This window comes from Leucoraja erinacea, chromosome 25 (assembly GCF_028641065.1).
Source record: "Leucoraja erinacea ecotype New England chromosome 25, Leri_hhj_1, whole genome shotgun sequence".
In the NCBI taxonomy this organism is placed as follows: Eukaryota; Metazoa; Chordata; class Chondrichthyes; order Rajiformes; family Rajidae; genus Leucoraja; species Leucoraja erinaceus.
Window position 1 is genome coordinate 269,562 of NC_073401.1, and position 17,939 is coordinate 287,500.

General features: G+C 43.6%; 1 protein-coding gene across 1 annotated transcript in view; it reads left to right on the forward strand.

Annotated features, from left to right (window-relative positions):
• The first annotated feature begins 4,761 nt into the window (after window positions 1-4,761).
• The window catches only part of susd2 (sushi domain containing 2), a 140,956-nt gene continuing 127,778 nt past the window's right edge, over window positions 4,762-17,939 (forward strand). Inside the window, exon 1 of the mRNA XM_055655565.1 lies at window positions 4,762-5,080. The gene's annotated coding sequence lies outside the window, so the exon portion shown is untranslated. The remainder of the gene's footprint in view (window positions 5,081-17,939) is intronic.

Consider the following 17,939-nt stretch of genomic DNA (forward strand, 5'->3'; position numbering starts at 1 on the left):
AGGTTGGCCATGGGAGGTCGTGCCCGCTGGCGAGGCATTCAGTCGGAGTGATTCTTCTCTCCATCTCTCCATGCTCACTTATAACACTGGAATGGAGGTCGCAAATGCTAAGGATGAATTCCTGATCTTCCAATCAAGCTTGTTGTGACCCTGTTGCTTTTTTCTTTCCTGCAGTTTCTCTGCGGCTATAAGACTATATTTTGCACTCTGTTTATTTTCCCTACTATGCAATCTCATACACTCGTTAGTGCTATGACCCACCTGCGTAGTGTATAAAACAATGTATTTCCCACACTATCCATGACAATTACAAACCAGTATATTAAGTTTCTATTCGATGCTAGTTCCTATATCTTCCATTCCTATTATGAAAAGGCTTGCATCTTCTTAAGGTATTGGTCCTTGAGCCCACCATCTAGTGAGTTTACAGACTTTTTTTCTCTCTCACATCTGGTGCTCACACTTTTTTCAAAATGTAGTCCTTTGTCAGTTCTTTGGCATCATTAGAAAAATCACAATGGTTAGAGTCTTGCTTGTAATCTCAGTATGGAATATCTGTATTAGCCACAGTTTAATTTTGCATGTCTGTACTTATGACATTGAAACTGGATTGTGTTAATGACTATGTTTGGAGTAACAGTCAGCAACATTGGTAGTACCCCATTCCTGCCTTCTCCCCATATCCCTTGACTCCGCTATCATTATGACCTCTATCTTACTCCCTCTTGAAAGTTTCCAGAGAATTGGCCTCCACTGCCTTCTGAGGCTGAGAAATCCACAGGTTAGAAACATAGAAAATAGGTGCTGGACAAAGCCATTCGGCCCTTCGAGCCAGCACCGCCAATCATTGCGATCATGGCTGATCGCCCCAATCAATAACCCCTGCCTGCCTTTCCCCCATATCCCTTGTTTCCACTAACCCCTAGAGCTCCATCTAACTCTCTCTTAAATCCATCCAGTGACTTGACCTCCACTGCCCTCTGTGGCAGGGAACTCCACAAATTCACAAGTCTCCGGGTGAGAAAGTTTTTCCTCACCTAAGCCTTTATTCTATGACTGTGGCCTCTGGTTCTGGACTCGCCCAGCAATGGGAACATTTTTCCTGCATCTAGCTTGTCAGTCCTTTTATAACTTTATATGTTTCTATAAGATATCCCATCATCCTTCTAAACTCCAGGGAATACAAGCGCAGTCTTTTCAATCTTTCTTCATATGACAGTCCCGCCATCCCAGGGATCAATCTCGTGAACCTACGCTGCACTGCCTCCATCACAAGGATGTTGTTCCTCAAATTGCAACACTCCAGTTGTTGTCTTATCAGAGTCCTATACAACTGCAGAAGAACCTCTCTACGCCTATACTGAAATACTCTTGTTATGAAGGCCAACATGCCTTTAGCTTTCTTCACTGCCTGCTGTACTTGCTCGCCACCAACCTTCAGTGTACAAGGACACCCAGGTCTCGCTGCACCTCCCCCTTACGTAACCTAACCCCATTGAGATAATAATCTGCCCCTTGTTTTTGCCGCCAAAGTGGATAACCTCACATTTATCTATATTATACTGCATCTGCCACGCATCTGCCCACTCACTCAACCTGTCCAGGTCACCCTGCAAACTCCTAACATCCTCTTCACAGTTTACACTGCCACCTAGCTTTGTGTCACCCGCAAACTTGCTAGTGTTGCTCCTAATTCCCTCTTCCAAATCATTAATATATATGGTAAACAGTAGCGGCCCCAACACCGAGCCTTGCGGCATTCCACTCGCCACTGCCTGCCATTCTGAAAAGGACCCGTTCACTCCTACACTTCAGGACTCTCTGCGTGAAACTTTTCTTCCTCATCTCCGTTCTAAATGGCTTACCTCTTATTCTTATTCTTACCACTTATTCTTAAACTGTGGCCCCTGGTTCTGGACTTCCCCAACATCGGGAACATGTTTCCTGCCTCTAGCGTGTCCAATCGCTTAATAATCTTACATGTTTCAATAAGATCCCCTCTCATCCTCCTAAATTCCAGTGTAAACAAGCCCAGTCGCTCCATTCTTTCAACATATGACAGTCCAGTCATCCTGGGAATCAACCTCGTGAACCTACGCTGCACTCCCTCAATAGCAAGAATGTCCTTCCTCAAATTTGGCGAATGAAACTGCACACAATACTCCAGGTGTGGGCTCACTAGGGCCCTGTACAACTGCAGAAGGACCGCTTTGCTCCTATACTCAACTCCTCTTGTTAATAAGGCCAACATGCCATTAGCTTTCTTCACTGCCTGCTGTACATGAATGCCTACTTTCATTTATTGATGAACAAGGACACCCAGATCTCGTTGTATTTCTCCTATTCCTAACTTGACATCATTCAGATAATAATCTACCTTCATGTTCTTTCCACCAAAATGGATAACCTCACATTTATCACATTAAACTGCATCTGCCATGCATCTGGCACTCATCCAACTTGTCCAAGTCACCCTGCATCCTCATAGCATCCTCCTCACAGTTCACACTGCCACCCAGCTTTGCGTCATCTGCAAATTTGCTAATGTTACTTGTAATCCCTTCATCTAAATCATGAATGTATATTGTAAATAGCTGCGATCCTAGTACTGAGCCTTGCGGTACCCTATTAGTACTGCCTTCCATTCTGAAAGGGACCCATTAATCCCTACTCTTTGTTTCCTGTCAATTGTCTATTGTCTATCTCACTCCGATACTCTGACTCATCGCCATGTGTAATTCATCCAACAATGGTGGTGTCGTCTGCGAACTTGAAGATTGGGTTCGCACTGTGCTCGGCTACACAGTCATGGGCATAGATTGAGTAGAGCAGGGGCTGAGCACAATAGACAATAGACAATAGACAATAGGTGCAGGAGTAGGCCATTCGGCGTTCGATCCAGCACCGCCATTCAATGCCATGGCCATTCACCGCCATGGCTGATCATCTTCAATCAGTACCCCGTCCCTGCCTTCTCCCCATATCGTCTGACTCCGCTATCTTCAGGAGCCCAATCTAGCTCTTTCTTGAAAGTATCCAGCAAACCGTCCTCCACCGCCATCTGAGGCAGAGAATTCCGCAGACTCGCTACTCACTGTGTGAAAAAGTGTTTCCTCATCTTCTTTCTAAATGGCTTATCCCAAATTCTTAAACTATGGCCCCTAGTTCTGGACTCCCCCAACATCGGGAACATGTTTCCTGCCTCTAGCGTGCCCAGACCCTTAATAATCTTATATGTTTCAATCAGATCCCTTCTCAGCCTTCTAATTTCCAGAGTATACAATCCCAGCCGCTCCATTCTCTCAGCATATGACAGTCCGGCCATCCCGGGAATTAACCTTGCGAACCTACGCTGCACTCCCTCAATAGGAAGAATGTCCTTTCTCAAATTTGGAGATGAAAACTGCACACAATACTCCAGGTGTGGTCTCACTAGGGCCCTGTACAACTGCAGAAGGACCTCTTTGCTCCTATACTCAACTCCTCTTGTTATGAAGGGCAACATGCCATTCGCTTTATTCACTGCCTGCTGTACCTGCATGCTTACTTTCATTGACTTATGAACAAGGACACCCAGATCCCGTTGTACTTCCCCTTTTCCCAACTTGACACCATTTGGATAATTATCTTCCTTCCTGTTTTTGTTACCAAAGTGGATAACCTCACATTTATCCACATTAAACTGCATCGGCTATGCATCTGCCCACTCACCCAACCTGTCCAAGTCACCCTGCATTCTCATGGCATGCTCCTCACAGTTCACACTGCCACTGAGCTTTGTGTCATCTGCAAATTTGCTAATGTTACTTTTAATCCCTTCATCTAAATATATATTGTAAATTAATATATATTGTAAATAGCTGCGGTCCCAGCACTGAGCCTTGCGGTACCCCACTAGTCACTGCCTGCCATTCTGAAAGGGACCCGTTAATCCCTACTCTTTGTTTCATGTCTCCCAATCAATTTTCTCTCCATGTCAGCACTCTACCCCCAACACCATGTGTCCTAATTTTGCCCACTAATCTCCTATGTGGGACCTTATCAAATGCTTTCTGAAAGTCCTTGTACGCTACATCCACTGGCTCTCCCTTGTCCATTTTCCTAGTTACATCCTCAAAAAATTCTGGAAGATTAGTCAAGCATGATTTCCGCATCGTACATCCATGCTGACTGGGACCGATCCTGTTACTGCTATCCAAATGTGCCGCTATTTCATCTTTTATGATTGACTCCAGCATCTTCCCCACCACCGGTCAGGCTAACTGGTCAATAATTCCCCGTTTTCTCTCTCCCGCCTTTCTTTAAAAGTACGCAGGCACACAGGCTTGATGGTTATCGTGGAGGAAGCGTTGCTGCCAATTCTAATTAAGGTTGTCTAACTAAGCACACGAGGTTCCTGGGTACAGTTTACACAGAGTGCTTAAGTACTATGAGATTGGAGTTCTTGGTTCAGTGGGAGTTGATGTGAGTGAGAGTGCGAAATGGAGTCTGTAGTAGTGAATGCGTGAAGTTGAAGAATGTATTTATAATATCCTGATGCTGGAGTTTGTGTGTTGTGAAGTGTGAGACAGGAGTATGTGTGTAGCTGACATTATGTGATTAGCAAATAAATCAAAGGAGTCACAAGGAAGATTTTTTTATCCAGTTTGTGATGAGGGTCTGGAATGCAAATCCAGACTCAAATGTAATGTTTGAAAAGGAGCTGAAAGGAAAGAATTTGCTCTGTGTGGAAGATGGGTCTTCCATAAATGAATAATATGAACAAATTGGTCCCAGATATTGGTGAGGAACTCAACGTGGCAAGGTGCCATTCCTCTTTCCAAAAATAATTTTCAGAGCTAGAGTTACAATCCTCGTCTGGAGTTCAAAATGGTGCTGGTGTGATAAATGTAACTAGCCAGTGACTTTGATGTTTGATTTTGTGAGGTCATCCTTCTCTAAAGAGCCTCTGCTGCACTGTGAGTTACTTTAACAGTTCATTGCCCAAAGGGTGGCATGATATACTCTACTGTAAGTACACGTATGATACTGGTAGCGGCATCTCGAGTCAGCATGTAAAGTCTCCAGCTTGTTAGCAAATGTAAGTTATATCTGCATGCACTTCAATTATTTTCCCATACTTTTCATGAGCTATATGTTTCAACTGCCTGCATTCTAAAAGTACTGAAGTTATTGACCTATATAAACCTTGTGTGCAGATTTTGAAGATGAAGGCAGAAATTGCATTATATGGTCACTATGGAGAATGAATGCAAGTTGCGGCCATATGACTTGGGACACTTGAATTAGAACAGGAGTCAGTTACAGTATAGTGTGACAGTCGCCCACATCTAAAACAAGTATGACACTGGGCGCAGATTTTTAAATCATTTTCCTTGGGATGAACAGATATATGTAATTTGTTCTAATCATAATATATGCTCGCTAGAATTTAGAAGATTGAGGGGGGATCTTATAGAAACTTACAAAATTCTTAAGGGGTTGGACAGGCTAGATGCAGGAAGATTGTTCCCGATGTTGGGGAAGTCCAGGACAAGGGGTCACAGTTTAAGGATAAGGGAGAAATCTTTTAGGACCGAGATGAGAAAAAACATTTTTTCACATAGAGAGTGGTGAATTTCTGGAATTCTCTGCCACAGAAGGTAGTTGAGGGCAGTTCATTGGCTATATTTAAGAGGGAGTTAGATGTGGCCCTTGTGGCTAAAGGGATCAGGGGGTATGGAGAGAAGGCAGGTACAGGATACTGAGTTGGATGATCAGCCGTGATCATATTGAATGGTGGTGCAGGCTCAAAGGGGCGAATGGCCTACTCTTGCACCTATTTTCTATGTTTCTATGTTTCTATGTTTCTATGCACCCTGCAGCTTACAGAGTAAATCTTCAGTGATGTTGCTCTGTCTGTCCTTTTCTGTATCAGTTAAACAAACTGAAGCCCACATAAAGATTACAAGACTTTGTGACGACTCAATTGACTGCAGATGCTAGAATCACAGGCAAAAACCTAACGGCTGGGGAAACTCAGTGGGTCAGGTAGATTTGTTAAAGAGATTAATATGTTAAATTAAAAAAAATATCTGCAACACTGGTAACTTGACTTTCCCTTTTGCACAACCTGATATACTCGTGTGGTATGATTGGCTTGCATAGCACACAAGACACGACTCCTTCACTGATGGCTCCTTCACTGTATTTGCTACATCTGTAAATCCGCGTCCTCCATTTTATCTCCCTCTTACTGTGTATGGGAAAAAGCTTCCTGCAGTCAACTCTATCTATACACCTCAATTTTACATATCTCAATCATGTCTCATCTTAACCTTTCCTGCTCCAGGGAAAACAGGCTTTAGTTTAGTTTAAAGATACAGCATGGAAACAGGCCCTTCGGCCCACTGAGTCTACACCAACCAGCAAACCCCCCCCACACTAACACTCTCCTACACACAGTAGGGACAATTTACACTTATACCAAGCCAATTAACCTACAATCCTGTACATCTTTGAAGTGTGAGAGGAAACCGAAGATTAACTACAGTAGGACCTCCTTGCTCCTCCTTGTACTATAGTGCTTTATGTGCAGCATATAGATACGGATTATGAGACGGTCATGGCATCATGTTCAGCTTAGACATTGCGGGCCAAGGGGTTGTTCTTGGGTTGTACTGTTCTAGATGTTCTACACGTTGAAGAACCTCTTCTGGATACACCTCAAGAATGCCTCCCCCTCTGAGCGTTTTACACTTAGGCAATTCCATTTAATACTAGACTAAGTGGGACCCGTTGGGTCCCATGTTCACATGGGAGGGCTGGTCCCCCGATGAAATATTCCACCTCTCCACCAATTCCAATATTGGTGGCCAGTGGGGGGGCTTTCTGGAGTGCTGGTATGGGTTCTTGGGGTGGCAGTTCAGTCCCTCAAGCCTGATCTGCTGGCAGCTCACTCACGGCTGGTGGTCTGGCAGTTGACTCATGACTATTCCTTGAAATTCCATTTCAAGCAGGGTGCAAGGCCACTAAATTCAAATCCATGTTCCTACCATTTCAAGCAGGGTGCAAGGCCACCGAATTCAAGCGCAGTTTCATTCCATTTCAGGGTGCAGGGTGAAACCACCATAAAACCACACAAAACACCAAACTCACAGTTCAGTAGACATTCAGTGTGTTCAGTTGATTCACAGCTCAGACAGAGTCGTGACCTCTCCCTCCCCCATCATGCAGAAACTAAGCTACACCCACACTTCCGGGTTTTATAACCCCTCCCCCTCCGACCGGAAAAGGTGTGGCTTTCATGCCGTGATTGTCAGGAGCGAGATTCTCAAAATTTTTTAAACACTAATAACACTTTTATTTTTAATTGATGGGAAGAATTCTCTGCACCTGCTCAGCAGAGGGGGGACTGAGTAAAATGGCCAACAATCACAGGCGTAAGTGGTAGCGTTTTATCTAAAATCAATATAGAGTGCAAACAGGAAGTAAGTGCATTTGCAGTAAGTGGTGCCTTTCAACTACAAGCCAAAGAACCCGCCACCATTTGCAGTAAGTGGTGCCTTTCAATTACAAGCCAAAGCACCCAAGCCACCATTTGCAGTAAGTAGTGCCTTTCAACATCATGCCACCATTTGCAGTAAGTAGTGCCTTTCAACTTCGTCAATACACCCACTCCACCATTTGCAGTTAGTGCCTTTGAACTTCAAGCCAAAGCACCCAACCCACCATTTGCTGTAAGTAGTGCCTTTCAACTTCAAGCAAAACACACAAGCCACCATTTGCAGTACGTAGTGTATTTCAACTTCAAGCCAAAGCTCCCAAGCCACCATTTGCAGTAAGTAGTGCCTTTCAACTTTAAACCAAAGCTCCCAAGCCACCATTTGCAGTAAGTAGTGCCTTTCAACGTCAAGCCAAAGCACTTAAGCCACCATTTGCAGTAAGTAGTTCCTTTCAACTTCAAGCCAAAACACCCAAACAACCATATGCAGGCAGTGCCTTTTTACTTCAAATAAACCATATTTTCATTTTCAAACCACATTAAGGGGACTCACAGCTGTGTAGACATTTGTTCAATGTTATTCAGAGCTCAGAGCGATGTGACCCTAGGCTTCATCCATCTTGAAGAGATTGAGTGAGGCACACCACTTCCTGGTTTTATAGTCCCTCCCCCTCCCTCCAGCAGGGGCAGCAGAGAGAATGGTGAATATTTTTAAAACATTAATATCTCTCTGACATCAATGGGAAAAATCCTCCGCACCCGTTAGGCGGAGGGGGGCTCTGAGCGAGGTGGCTTTTCAACTTCAAACCAAAGCTCCCAAGCCACCATTTGCAGTAAGTAGTGCCTTTCAACTCCATGCCACCATTTGCAGTAAGTAGTGCCTTTCAACTTCAAGCCACAGCATCCAAGCCACCATTTGCAGTAAAAAATGCCTTTCAACTTCAAGCCAAAGCACCCAAGCCACCATTTGCAGTAAGTAGTGCCTTTCAACTTCACGTCACCATTTGCAGTAAGTAGTGCCTTTCAACTTCAAGCCAAAGCACCCAAACAACCATTTGCAAGCAGTGCCTTTTTACTTCAAACACACCATATTTTCATTTTCAAATACATTAAGGGGACTCACAGCTGTGTAGACATTTGTTCAGTGTTATTCAGAGCTCAGAGAGATATGACCCTTGGCTTCATCCATCTTGCAGAGACTGAGTGAGGCACACCACTTCCTGGTTTTATAGTCCCTCCCCCTCCCTCCAGCAGGGGTGGCAGAAAGAATGCTGATTTAAAAAAACCCATTAATATCTTTCTGATTTGTCATCGATGGGAAAAATCCGCACCCGTAAGGCGGAGGGGGTTCTGTGCGAGGTGGCCAGAAATGACTGCCGTAGGTGGCGGCGTTCCCTCAGAAATCGCAGCACATTGGTCCAAAAGTGGTCAAGATCAGACTTTTAGTAATATAGATTTGGGATATTGAAATCCCCCAGAATAATAACTTTTTATTGAATCTTTCTGAAATCTCCCTACATATCTGTTCCTCTCTCTCATGTTGATTCTTAGCCACCACACCAAAATATACCACTAGAAGTGACATACTCTTTTTGTTCCTATTGTCTACCTGGATGACTATTTGTGGAGACCTCTATGATATTCTCCCTCAACATTCCAAAGTTGCACAGGTTAGAGGTTAATTGGCTTGGTATAATTGTACTTAGCGTGTGTCGGGTAATGTTAATATGGGGGGATCATTGGTCGGTGCAGACTCGGTGGGCTGAAGGGCCTGTTTCCGTGCTATATCTCTAAACTAAATTAAACACTGAAGTAACACATTCTGTTGTTGACATTGCAATGGAACATTATCTTTTACTTCCCTCTTTATTTCACCTAAAAATCTTATATCCTGGGAAACTGAGTTGCCAGTCCTACCTGTCGTTCAACCAGTCTCAGCAAAGGCAACAATATTGCAGTCCCATGTGTTAATAAAAGCTTTGAACATATTTATAGACTCCTTGCATTAAACTAGACGCAATGTATCTTGGCATTCCTCTCATGTGTATTTACACTCTTGTTTTGCCAACTTTACTTACTAACTTCTTTTCTCTATGTGAACATGTCCATAACTCTGAACTTCTGAGCTCCATTGCCCTGTGTAAACCTCACTAGTAGCATCAACAAACCATTCAGCATTTCAGTTCAGGTGCAACCCGTCCCGCTGGTACTGGTCCCACCTTTCCCAGAATACCATCCAATGTTTCGGGAACCTAAGACACACCCTCTGCACCGTCCCTTCAGCTCCACATTCTTCCGATCTATTCTCCTGTTTCTCTGCTTGCCAGCTCGTAGCTCCTAGAGAGATTATTAGAAACATACCGTGAATTGGTCTCTACTGCCTTTTGTTGCACAGAGTTCCACAAATTCACAACTCTCTGGGTGAAAAAGCTTTTTCTCATCTCAGTTTTTGATGGCCTCCCCTTTATTTTTAGACTGTGGCCCCTGGTTCTGGACTCCCCCATCATTGGGAACATTTTTCCTGCATCTAGCCTGTCCAGTCCTTTTATAATTTTATACATTTCTATGAGATCCCCCTCATCCTAAACTCCAGTGAATACAAGCCCAGTCTTTCCAATCATTACTCATATGACAGTCCCGCCATCCTGGGGATTAACCTCGTGAACCTACGCTGCACTGCCTCAATCACAAGGATGTCCTTCCTCAAATTAGGAGACCAAAACTGTACACAATACTCCAGATGTGGTTAGAAAAGGAATTTCTTGTCATCTGATTCACAGTAAGTTACTGATATATAATCTCTGCTGCAAGAAAGATCTCAGAACATGCCAGTGGGCAATATTTTTTCGCTGGTCAAAAGAACCATTAATAACCAATATCTAGAACATGTGGATAAATCTAGAAATAGGGAAGAGAAAGGAGGTGATTTGTACGTTTGAAATTTTGAAAAGAGTGACGAGAGAGAGGTTTTTACCACTCGTGGAGGTCAAACTGAGGGCAGCACTGTGGCTCAGCTGGTTGACCTGAAATGCTTTCTCTGTGACCACGTGGGCTTTCTCTCGATGCACCAGTTTCACCCACACTTTAAAGAGGTGTCAGTTAGCAGATTCACTGGGCATTTTAAGTTGCTTCTGGTGCGCAGGTGAGTGATAGAATCTGGGGGAGTTGCTGGGAATGTTGTAATTATAATTAATGTGTTTAATATTAAAAAGTGTTTGATGGTCAACGCAGACTCAATACTGTTCCGGCTGACTCTAAAACAGAAACAAGGCCTCACAAGCACAAACAGGCCATTCGGGAAAGAAGACACAATCACTTCATGTTCAGGATGTCATTAGGTTTTTATACTTCTGTTGATTGATAAATGGATCAGTTTTGGATTGGGATTCGGTCACTCATGATGTAACATAGGAGTCAATGCTGGGGCCTCAAGTCATCCGTGTCGATAACTTTGTTGCGTGAGCTGATGAACTCTAGCCAAATGTGTCAATGATATAACAAAAGCTGGTTTAGTATATTCTGAGGTGTCGACAAAGCCTATCATACGATTGAGATAGGTTAAGTGAATAGGGAATAAGATGGGAATTAGGGTAAAATGAGAAACAATAGAAGGAAGAATGAAAAAGCAAATTATAATTTAAGATTATAATTGTCAAGATTTAATAGGTACCTGAGGGGCAACTTTTTAACTCAGAATGTGGTGGGTTTCTGGAGCAAGCTGCCAGATGAGGTAGTATATAATAGGTTCTATAACAACATTTAAAAGACACTTGGAGAGGTTCTTGGAAAGGATCAGAAGGATCTGGGTCAAATGTGGGCAAATTGGCCAAGCTTCGATGGGGCATCACAGTTGGCAGGGACAAGTTGGGCAAAAGGCCTGCCTCTGTGCGGTATGACTCTATAACGCCAGCATTTAGTACACAAGGATCTGAGATTGCTAGAGCACAAAACAATTAAAATAGCGTCCAGGTACAGAAAGTAAACCGGAAGGCTGTGGAATTTTGGCCTTTTTTCTAATGTCAACCTGATGACACCAAAATTGGTGGGGTTGTGGACTGTGAGGAGGGCTGTGTGTGTATACAACAGGAAATGGATCACATACAGACATGGGTGGAGAAATTGCAGATGGAGTTTATTCGGAGCAAGTGTGAGGTGTCACATTTTGGGTGGCCAAATGTAAGGGTAACATATACAATTAATGGAATCACCCTGAACAGCATTGATGTACAGAGGGATCTTGGAGTGCAAGTTAATAACTCACCAAAAGTGGCAACACAAATAGACAGAATGGTAAAGAAGGCATATGGGCTGCATGTTTTCATAGGTCTTGGCATTGGGAATAAAAGTCAGAGAGTCATGATGCAGCTATTTAGGATTTGGTTTGGCCACATTTGTAGAGTTGTGTGCAGTTCTGGTCGCCCCATTACAGGAAGGATGTGGAGGCTTTTGAAAGGGTGCAGAGGACGTTTATCAGAATTATTCCTGGATTAGTGGGTATTAGCTATAGGGAGAGGTTGGACTGACTTGGGGTGTTTTTTGTGGAATGCCAGAGGTTGCGGGGAGATCAGATAGAAATATATATGAGGTTATGAGAGGCATAGATTGAGTACACAGTTACAATCAAAATCAAATACCAGAGGATGGAGCTTTAAGGTAGAATATGTTTGCATTGGGAACAGCGTAGTGAAGCTTCATTAGGTTATTCCAGAGATGAAGGATTGATCTGCATTGAGATGTTGAGTAGGTTCGGCAAATACTCATTGGAGTTTTGCACAGTGTGAGATAAACTCATTAAAACAAGTAAGGGTGATGATAGAATGTTGATTCAGCACTAGAAATGTTTCAGAATAAAAGATTGCCCATGTCAGATGGAAGTGAGGAGACATTCTTCTCTCAGAGGGTTGTGAATCATTGGAATTATCTGTCATAGAGTCATAGAGTGTGGATACAGGCCCTTTAGCCCAACTTGCCCACATTGGCACACATGTCCCAGCTACGCTAGTCCCACCTGCAGGCAGGGAAGAGGTGCAAGTGATAACTCCCTGAAAGTGGCAATATAAGTAGATATAGTGGTATGTGTCTACATTGGTCGGGGCATTGAGGTATAAGAGTCAAGAAATCATCGTGCAGCTTGATAGGACTTTGGTCCAGCTGCATTTGGAGTATTGCGTGCAATTCTGGTTGCCCCATTGCAGGAAGGATGTGGTGGCTTTGAAAGGTTGCAGAGGAGGTTTACCAGAATGTAAACTAGGTCGGGAAGCAAAAAGAAGCCGTAAGAATGTGGCATCAGACACTGCTTATGAGGAATATAAAGTGTGGAGCCAGATTAAGGAATATCCCACATCTCGGCCTTTTATACATATGATAAAAAACAAGAAGGTGACCAGGGACAAGGTAGGCCCTCTCAAGGATAACCATATAACAATTACAGCACGGAAACAGGCCATCTCGGCCCTACAAGTCCATGCTGAACAAATTTTTTTCCCCTTAGTCCCACCTGCCTGCACTCGTACCATAACCCTCCATTCCCTTCTCATCCAATTTATTTTTAAATGATACCAATGAACCTGCCTCCACCACTTCCACTGGGAGCTCATTCCACACCGCCACCACTCTCTGCGTAAAGAAGTTCCCCCTCATATTACCCCTAAACTTCTGTCCCTTAATTCTGAAGTCATGTCCTCTTGTTTGAATCTTCCCTATTCTCAAAGGGAAAAGCTTGTCCACATCAACTCTGTCTATCCCTCTCATCATTTTAAAGACCTCTATCAGGTCCCCCCTTAACCTTCTGCGCTCCAGAGAATAAAGACCCAACTTATTCAACCTATCTCTGTAACTTAGTTGTTGAAACCCAGGCAACATTCTAGTAAATCTCCTCTGTACTCTCTCTATTTTGTTGACATCCTTCCTATAATTGGGCGACCAAAATTGTACACCATACTCCAGATTTGGTCTCACCAATGCCTTGTACAATTTTAACATTACATCCCAGCTTCTATACTCAAAGCTCTGATTTATAAAGGCTAGCATACCAAAAGCTTTCTTTACCACCCTATCTATATGAGATTCCACCTTCAAGGAACTATGCACGGTTATACCCAGATCCCTCTGTTCAACTGTATTCTTCAATTCCCTACCATTTACCATGTACGTCCTATTTTGATTTGTCCTGCCAAGGTGTAGCACCTCACATTTATCAGCATTAAACTCCATCTGCCATCTTTCAGCCCATTTTTCCAAATGGCCTAAATCACTCTGTAGACTTTGGAAATCCTCTTCATTATCCACAACACCCCCTATCTTGGTATCATCTGCATACTTACTAATCCAATTTACCACACCTTCATCCAGATCATTGATGTACATGACAAACAACAAAGGACCCAACACAGATCCCTGAGGCACCCCACTAGTCACCTGCCTCCAACCCGATAAACAGCCATCCACCATTACCCTCTGGCTTCTCCCATTCAGCCACTGTTGAATCCATCTTGCTATTCCTGCATTTATACCCAACAGTTGAACCTTCTTAACCAACCTTCCATGAGGAACCTTGTCAAAGGCCTTACTAAAGTCCATATAGACAACATCCACTGCTTTACCCTCGTCAATTTCCCTAGTAACCTCTTCAAAAAATTCAAGAAGATTAGTCAAACATGACCTTCCAGGCACAAATCCATGTTGACTGTTCCTAATCAGACCCTGTTTATCTAGATGCTTATATATATTGTCTCTAAGTATCTTTTCCATTAATTTGCCCACCACTGAAGTCAAACTAACAGGTCTATAATTGCTAGGTTTACTCTTAGAACCCTTTTTAAACAATGGAACAACATGCGCAGTACGCCAATCCTCAGATAGAGGAGGGTATCTAAGCTCAGAGGTAGGTGCGGTGTTAAGCAAGTGTTTTGCTTCTGTATGCAGTGTGGAGAAGGGGCTGGAGGACTACACATAAATGTGGAGAATACAGATCTGCTGGGGCAGGGTGAGATGGAGAAGGAGGTGGTGCTGAGGCTCATGAAGAGCGTTAAGGTGGATGTCACCAGAACCTGATGGGATCTATCCCATGTTATTGAGGAAGACACAACAAGGGTATTTGTTTCGTCCCGAGCCACAAGTGAGGTCCTAGAGGACTGAAGAGTGGCTAATATTGTTCCCTTGTTTATGCTGGAAAGTAGAGAGAATCCAGGAAACTAGGCTGGTGAGCCTCACGCTAGTGGTAGGGAAACTTGGGGAGTTTCTCCAGGACAGGATTTACTCCCATTTGGAAGAGAATGGGCTAATTAGGGATAGCCAGCATGGCTTTGTAAGTTGCACTAACTAACTGTTGTGTCATAGAAACATAGAAACATAGAAACATAGAAATTACGTGCAGGAGTAGGCCATTCGGCCCTTCGAGCCTGCACCGCCATTTAATATGATCATGGCTGATCTTCCAACTCAGTATCCAGTACCTGCCTTCTCTCCATACCCTCTGATCCCCTTGGCCACAAGGGCCACATCTAACTCCCTCTTAAATATAGTCAATGAACTGGCCTCAACTACCCTCTGTGGCAGAGAGTTCCAGAGATTCACCACTCTCTGTGTGAAAAAAGTTCTCCTCATCTCGGTTTTAAAGGATTTCCCCCTTATCCTTAAGCTGTGACCCCTTGTCCTGGACTTCCCCAACATCGGGAACAATCTTCCTGCATCTAGCCTGTCCAACCCCTTAAGAATTTTGTAAGTTTCTATAAGATCCCCTCTCAATCTCCTAAATTCTAGAGAGTATAAACCAAGTCTATCCAGTCTTTCTTCATAAGACAGTCCTGACATCCCAGGAATCAGTCTGGTGAACCTTCTCTACACTCCCTCTATGGCAATAATGTCCTTCCTCAGATTTGGAGACCAAAACTGCACGCAATACTCCAGGTGTGGTCTCACCAAGACCCTGTACAACTGCAGTAGAACCTCCCTGCTCCTATACTCAAATCCTCTTGCTATGAAAGCCAACATACCATTCGCTTTCTTTACTGCCTGCTGCACCTGCATGCCTACCTTCAATGACTGGTGTACCATGACACCCGGGTCTCGCTGCATCTCCCCCTTTCCCAATTGGCCACCGTTTAGATAATAGTCTGCTTTCCCGTTTCCCGTGTCTCACTAACTAACTTGATTTAGTTTTTTGAGGAGGTAACAAAGGAGATCGATGAAGGTTGGTTGGTGGATATTATACACATGGATTTTATTAAGTCTTTTGATAAAGTCCCTCATGGTTGTCTGGCCCTGAAGATTAAGGTGCATGGGTTTCACAGTGGCTTGGCCGTATGGATTCAGAACTGGTTGATTCAGAGAAGACAGAAGGTCGGGATGGAAGGAAGATATTATGGTTGGAAATCTGTGATCAATGTTCATGATTTATATAAATGACGTGGAGGTAAATATAAATAGGTTGGTGAGAAGATTTGTACATGACGCCAAATATGGAGCAGTGGCAGACAGTGAGGAAGGCTGTCAGAAAATATAGCAGAATTTAGATCAGCTGCAGAAATGGCAGATGGAATTGACTCTGAACAAATGTGAGGTTGAATGTAAGGGGAGAGTACACAGATGATTGCAAGACCCTAAAGCATTGATGTGCAGAGAGACCTTGGAATCCAAGTTCAAAGCAAAGGTGACAGCAACAGTAGATAGGGAAGTAAACAGGGCAAATGCTATATACAGGATGGTAACGAAGGCGTATGGTATGTTTAACTTCATGGCTAGGGGCAATGAGTATAAGAATCAGCTCTAAGGTTTTGGTTTGACCGCACTTCTGTGTGCAGTTCTGATCGCCTCATTAAAGGAAGGATGTAGAGGGTGCAGAGGAGGTTTACCTGAATGATGCCTGCATTAGAGGCTTTCAACTACAAGGAGAGGTTGGATACACTTGGACTGTTTTCTATTGAATGCTGGAAGTTGATGGGAGACTTGACAAACTTTGACAAAATTATGAAAGGCAGTCAGCACATTTTTCCCAGGCTGAGAATGTCCAATACCAGAGAGCATAGTGATTAAGTGATATGGGGAAAGTATAATGGAGATGTGTGAGGTAAGTTATTTTGCACAGATTGGTGGGGGCTTGGAACGCCTTGTAGAGGTGGTAGTGGAGGCAAGCATGATTGTGGCATTTAAGAGGCTTTTGGGCACATGAAAATGCAAGGAATAAAGAGATATGGATCATGTACAGGCAGATGAGATCCGTTTGACTGGGCATCTTAGAGTCATAGCCATAAAGAAAAACAGCATGGAAACAGGCCCTTCGGCCCAATTTGCCCATGCTGACCAACATTCCCCATCTAGACTGCAACGTTCCTGCAATTGGCTCAAATCCCACTAAACCTATCCGCTATAAGATCACCTTTCATCCTCCTATGCTCTAAGGAATCAAGTTCTCGCCTGCTCAACCTCTCCCAATAGGCCAGGGCCTCACGTCCTGACAACATCCTTGTAAATCATCTCTACGCCATTTTCAGCTTAACACAATTTTTCCCGTAACAAGGTGACCAATTCTGTACATTATCGGTACAAATATTGTGGGTCGAAAGGCCTGTTCCTGCACTGTATTGTTTATGTTCTATGAAGCAGTTAGACAGGTGCGTGAATAGGACAGGTTTGGAGGGATATGGACCAAATGCTGGCAGGTGGGACTGGTGTAGCTGGGACATGTTGGCCGGTGTGAGCATGTTGGGCCAAAGGGCCTGTTTCCACACTGTATCACTCAATGACTCTATGACTCTAAGCCTGGACGAGTGAATAGGGATGAGATCTGATAGAGGTATATATAATTATGAGGGGCATAGATGGGATAGACAGTCAGAACCGTTTTCCCTGGATGGAAAATTCAAATAACAGAGGGCATAGTTTTTAGATGAAAGGGCGGAGGTTTTTAAGGGGTGTGTGCGGCAAGTTTTTTTTACACAGAGTGTGGCAAGTGCCTGGAATGTTTTGCCGGAGCTGATGATTGGGACAGATATGATGGTGGTATTTGCAATACTTTTGTACAGGCATGTAGATATCGAGGAAATGGGGGGATATGGATTATATGCAGGCATATAACATTTCAGCTCAGCTTGTCCATGCCAACCAAGTTAACCCTTTCCTATTAACCCTTTCACCCTCTCATCTTAATCCTATGCCCTCTATGTCTCGAATCTCCTACCTGATTGACCTTCCACAGTTACTGTCTGACTTGCTGAGTGTTTCCAACATTTTCTCTTATTACAGCTGAACTGGGTCCCTGTTAGAATACAAAGGGCAACATGCTTTCAATCAGTCATTTTCTACATACTGTCCAATTTGATTTTTTTCTCCCGGTTTATAATGGAAATCCTTTAACTATAAAAACTGATGTAAGATATGTGTGGGGAAGGTATTTTACAAAGAGCATGATAGGAGACTGGAATTCACTTCCAAGGGAAGCAGTAAAAGCAGCAATGAT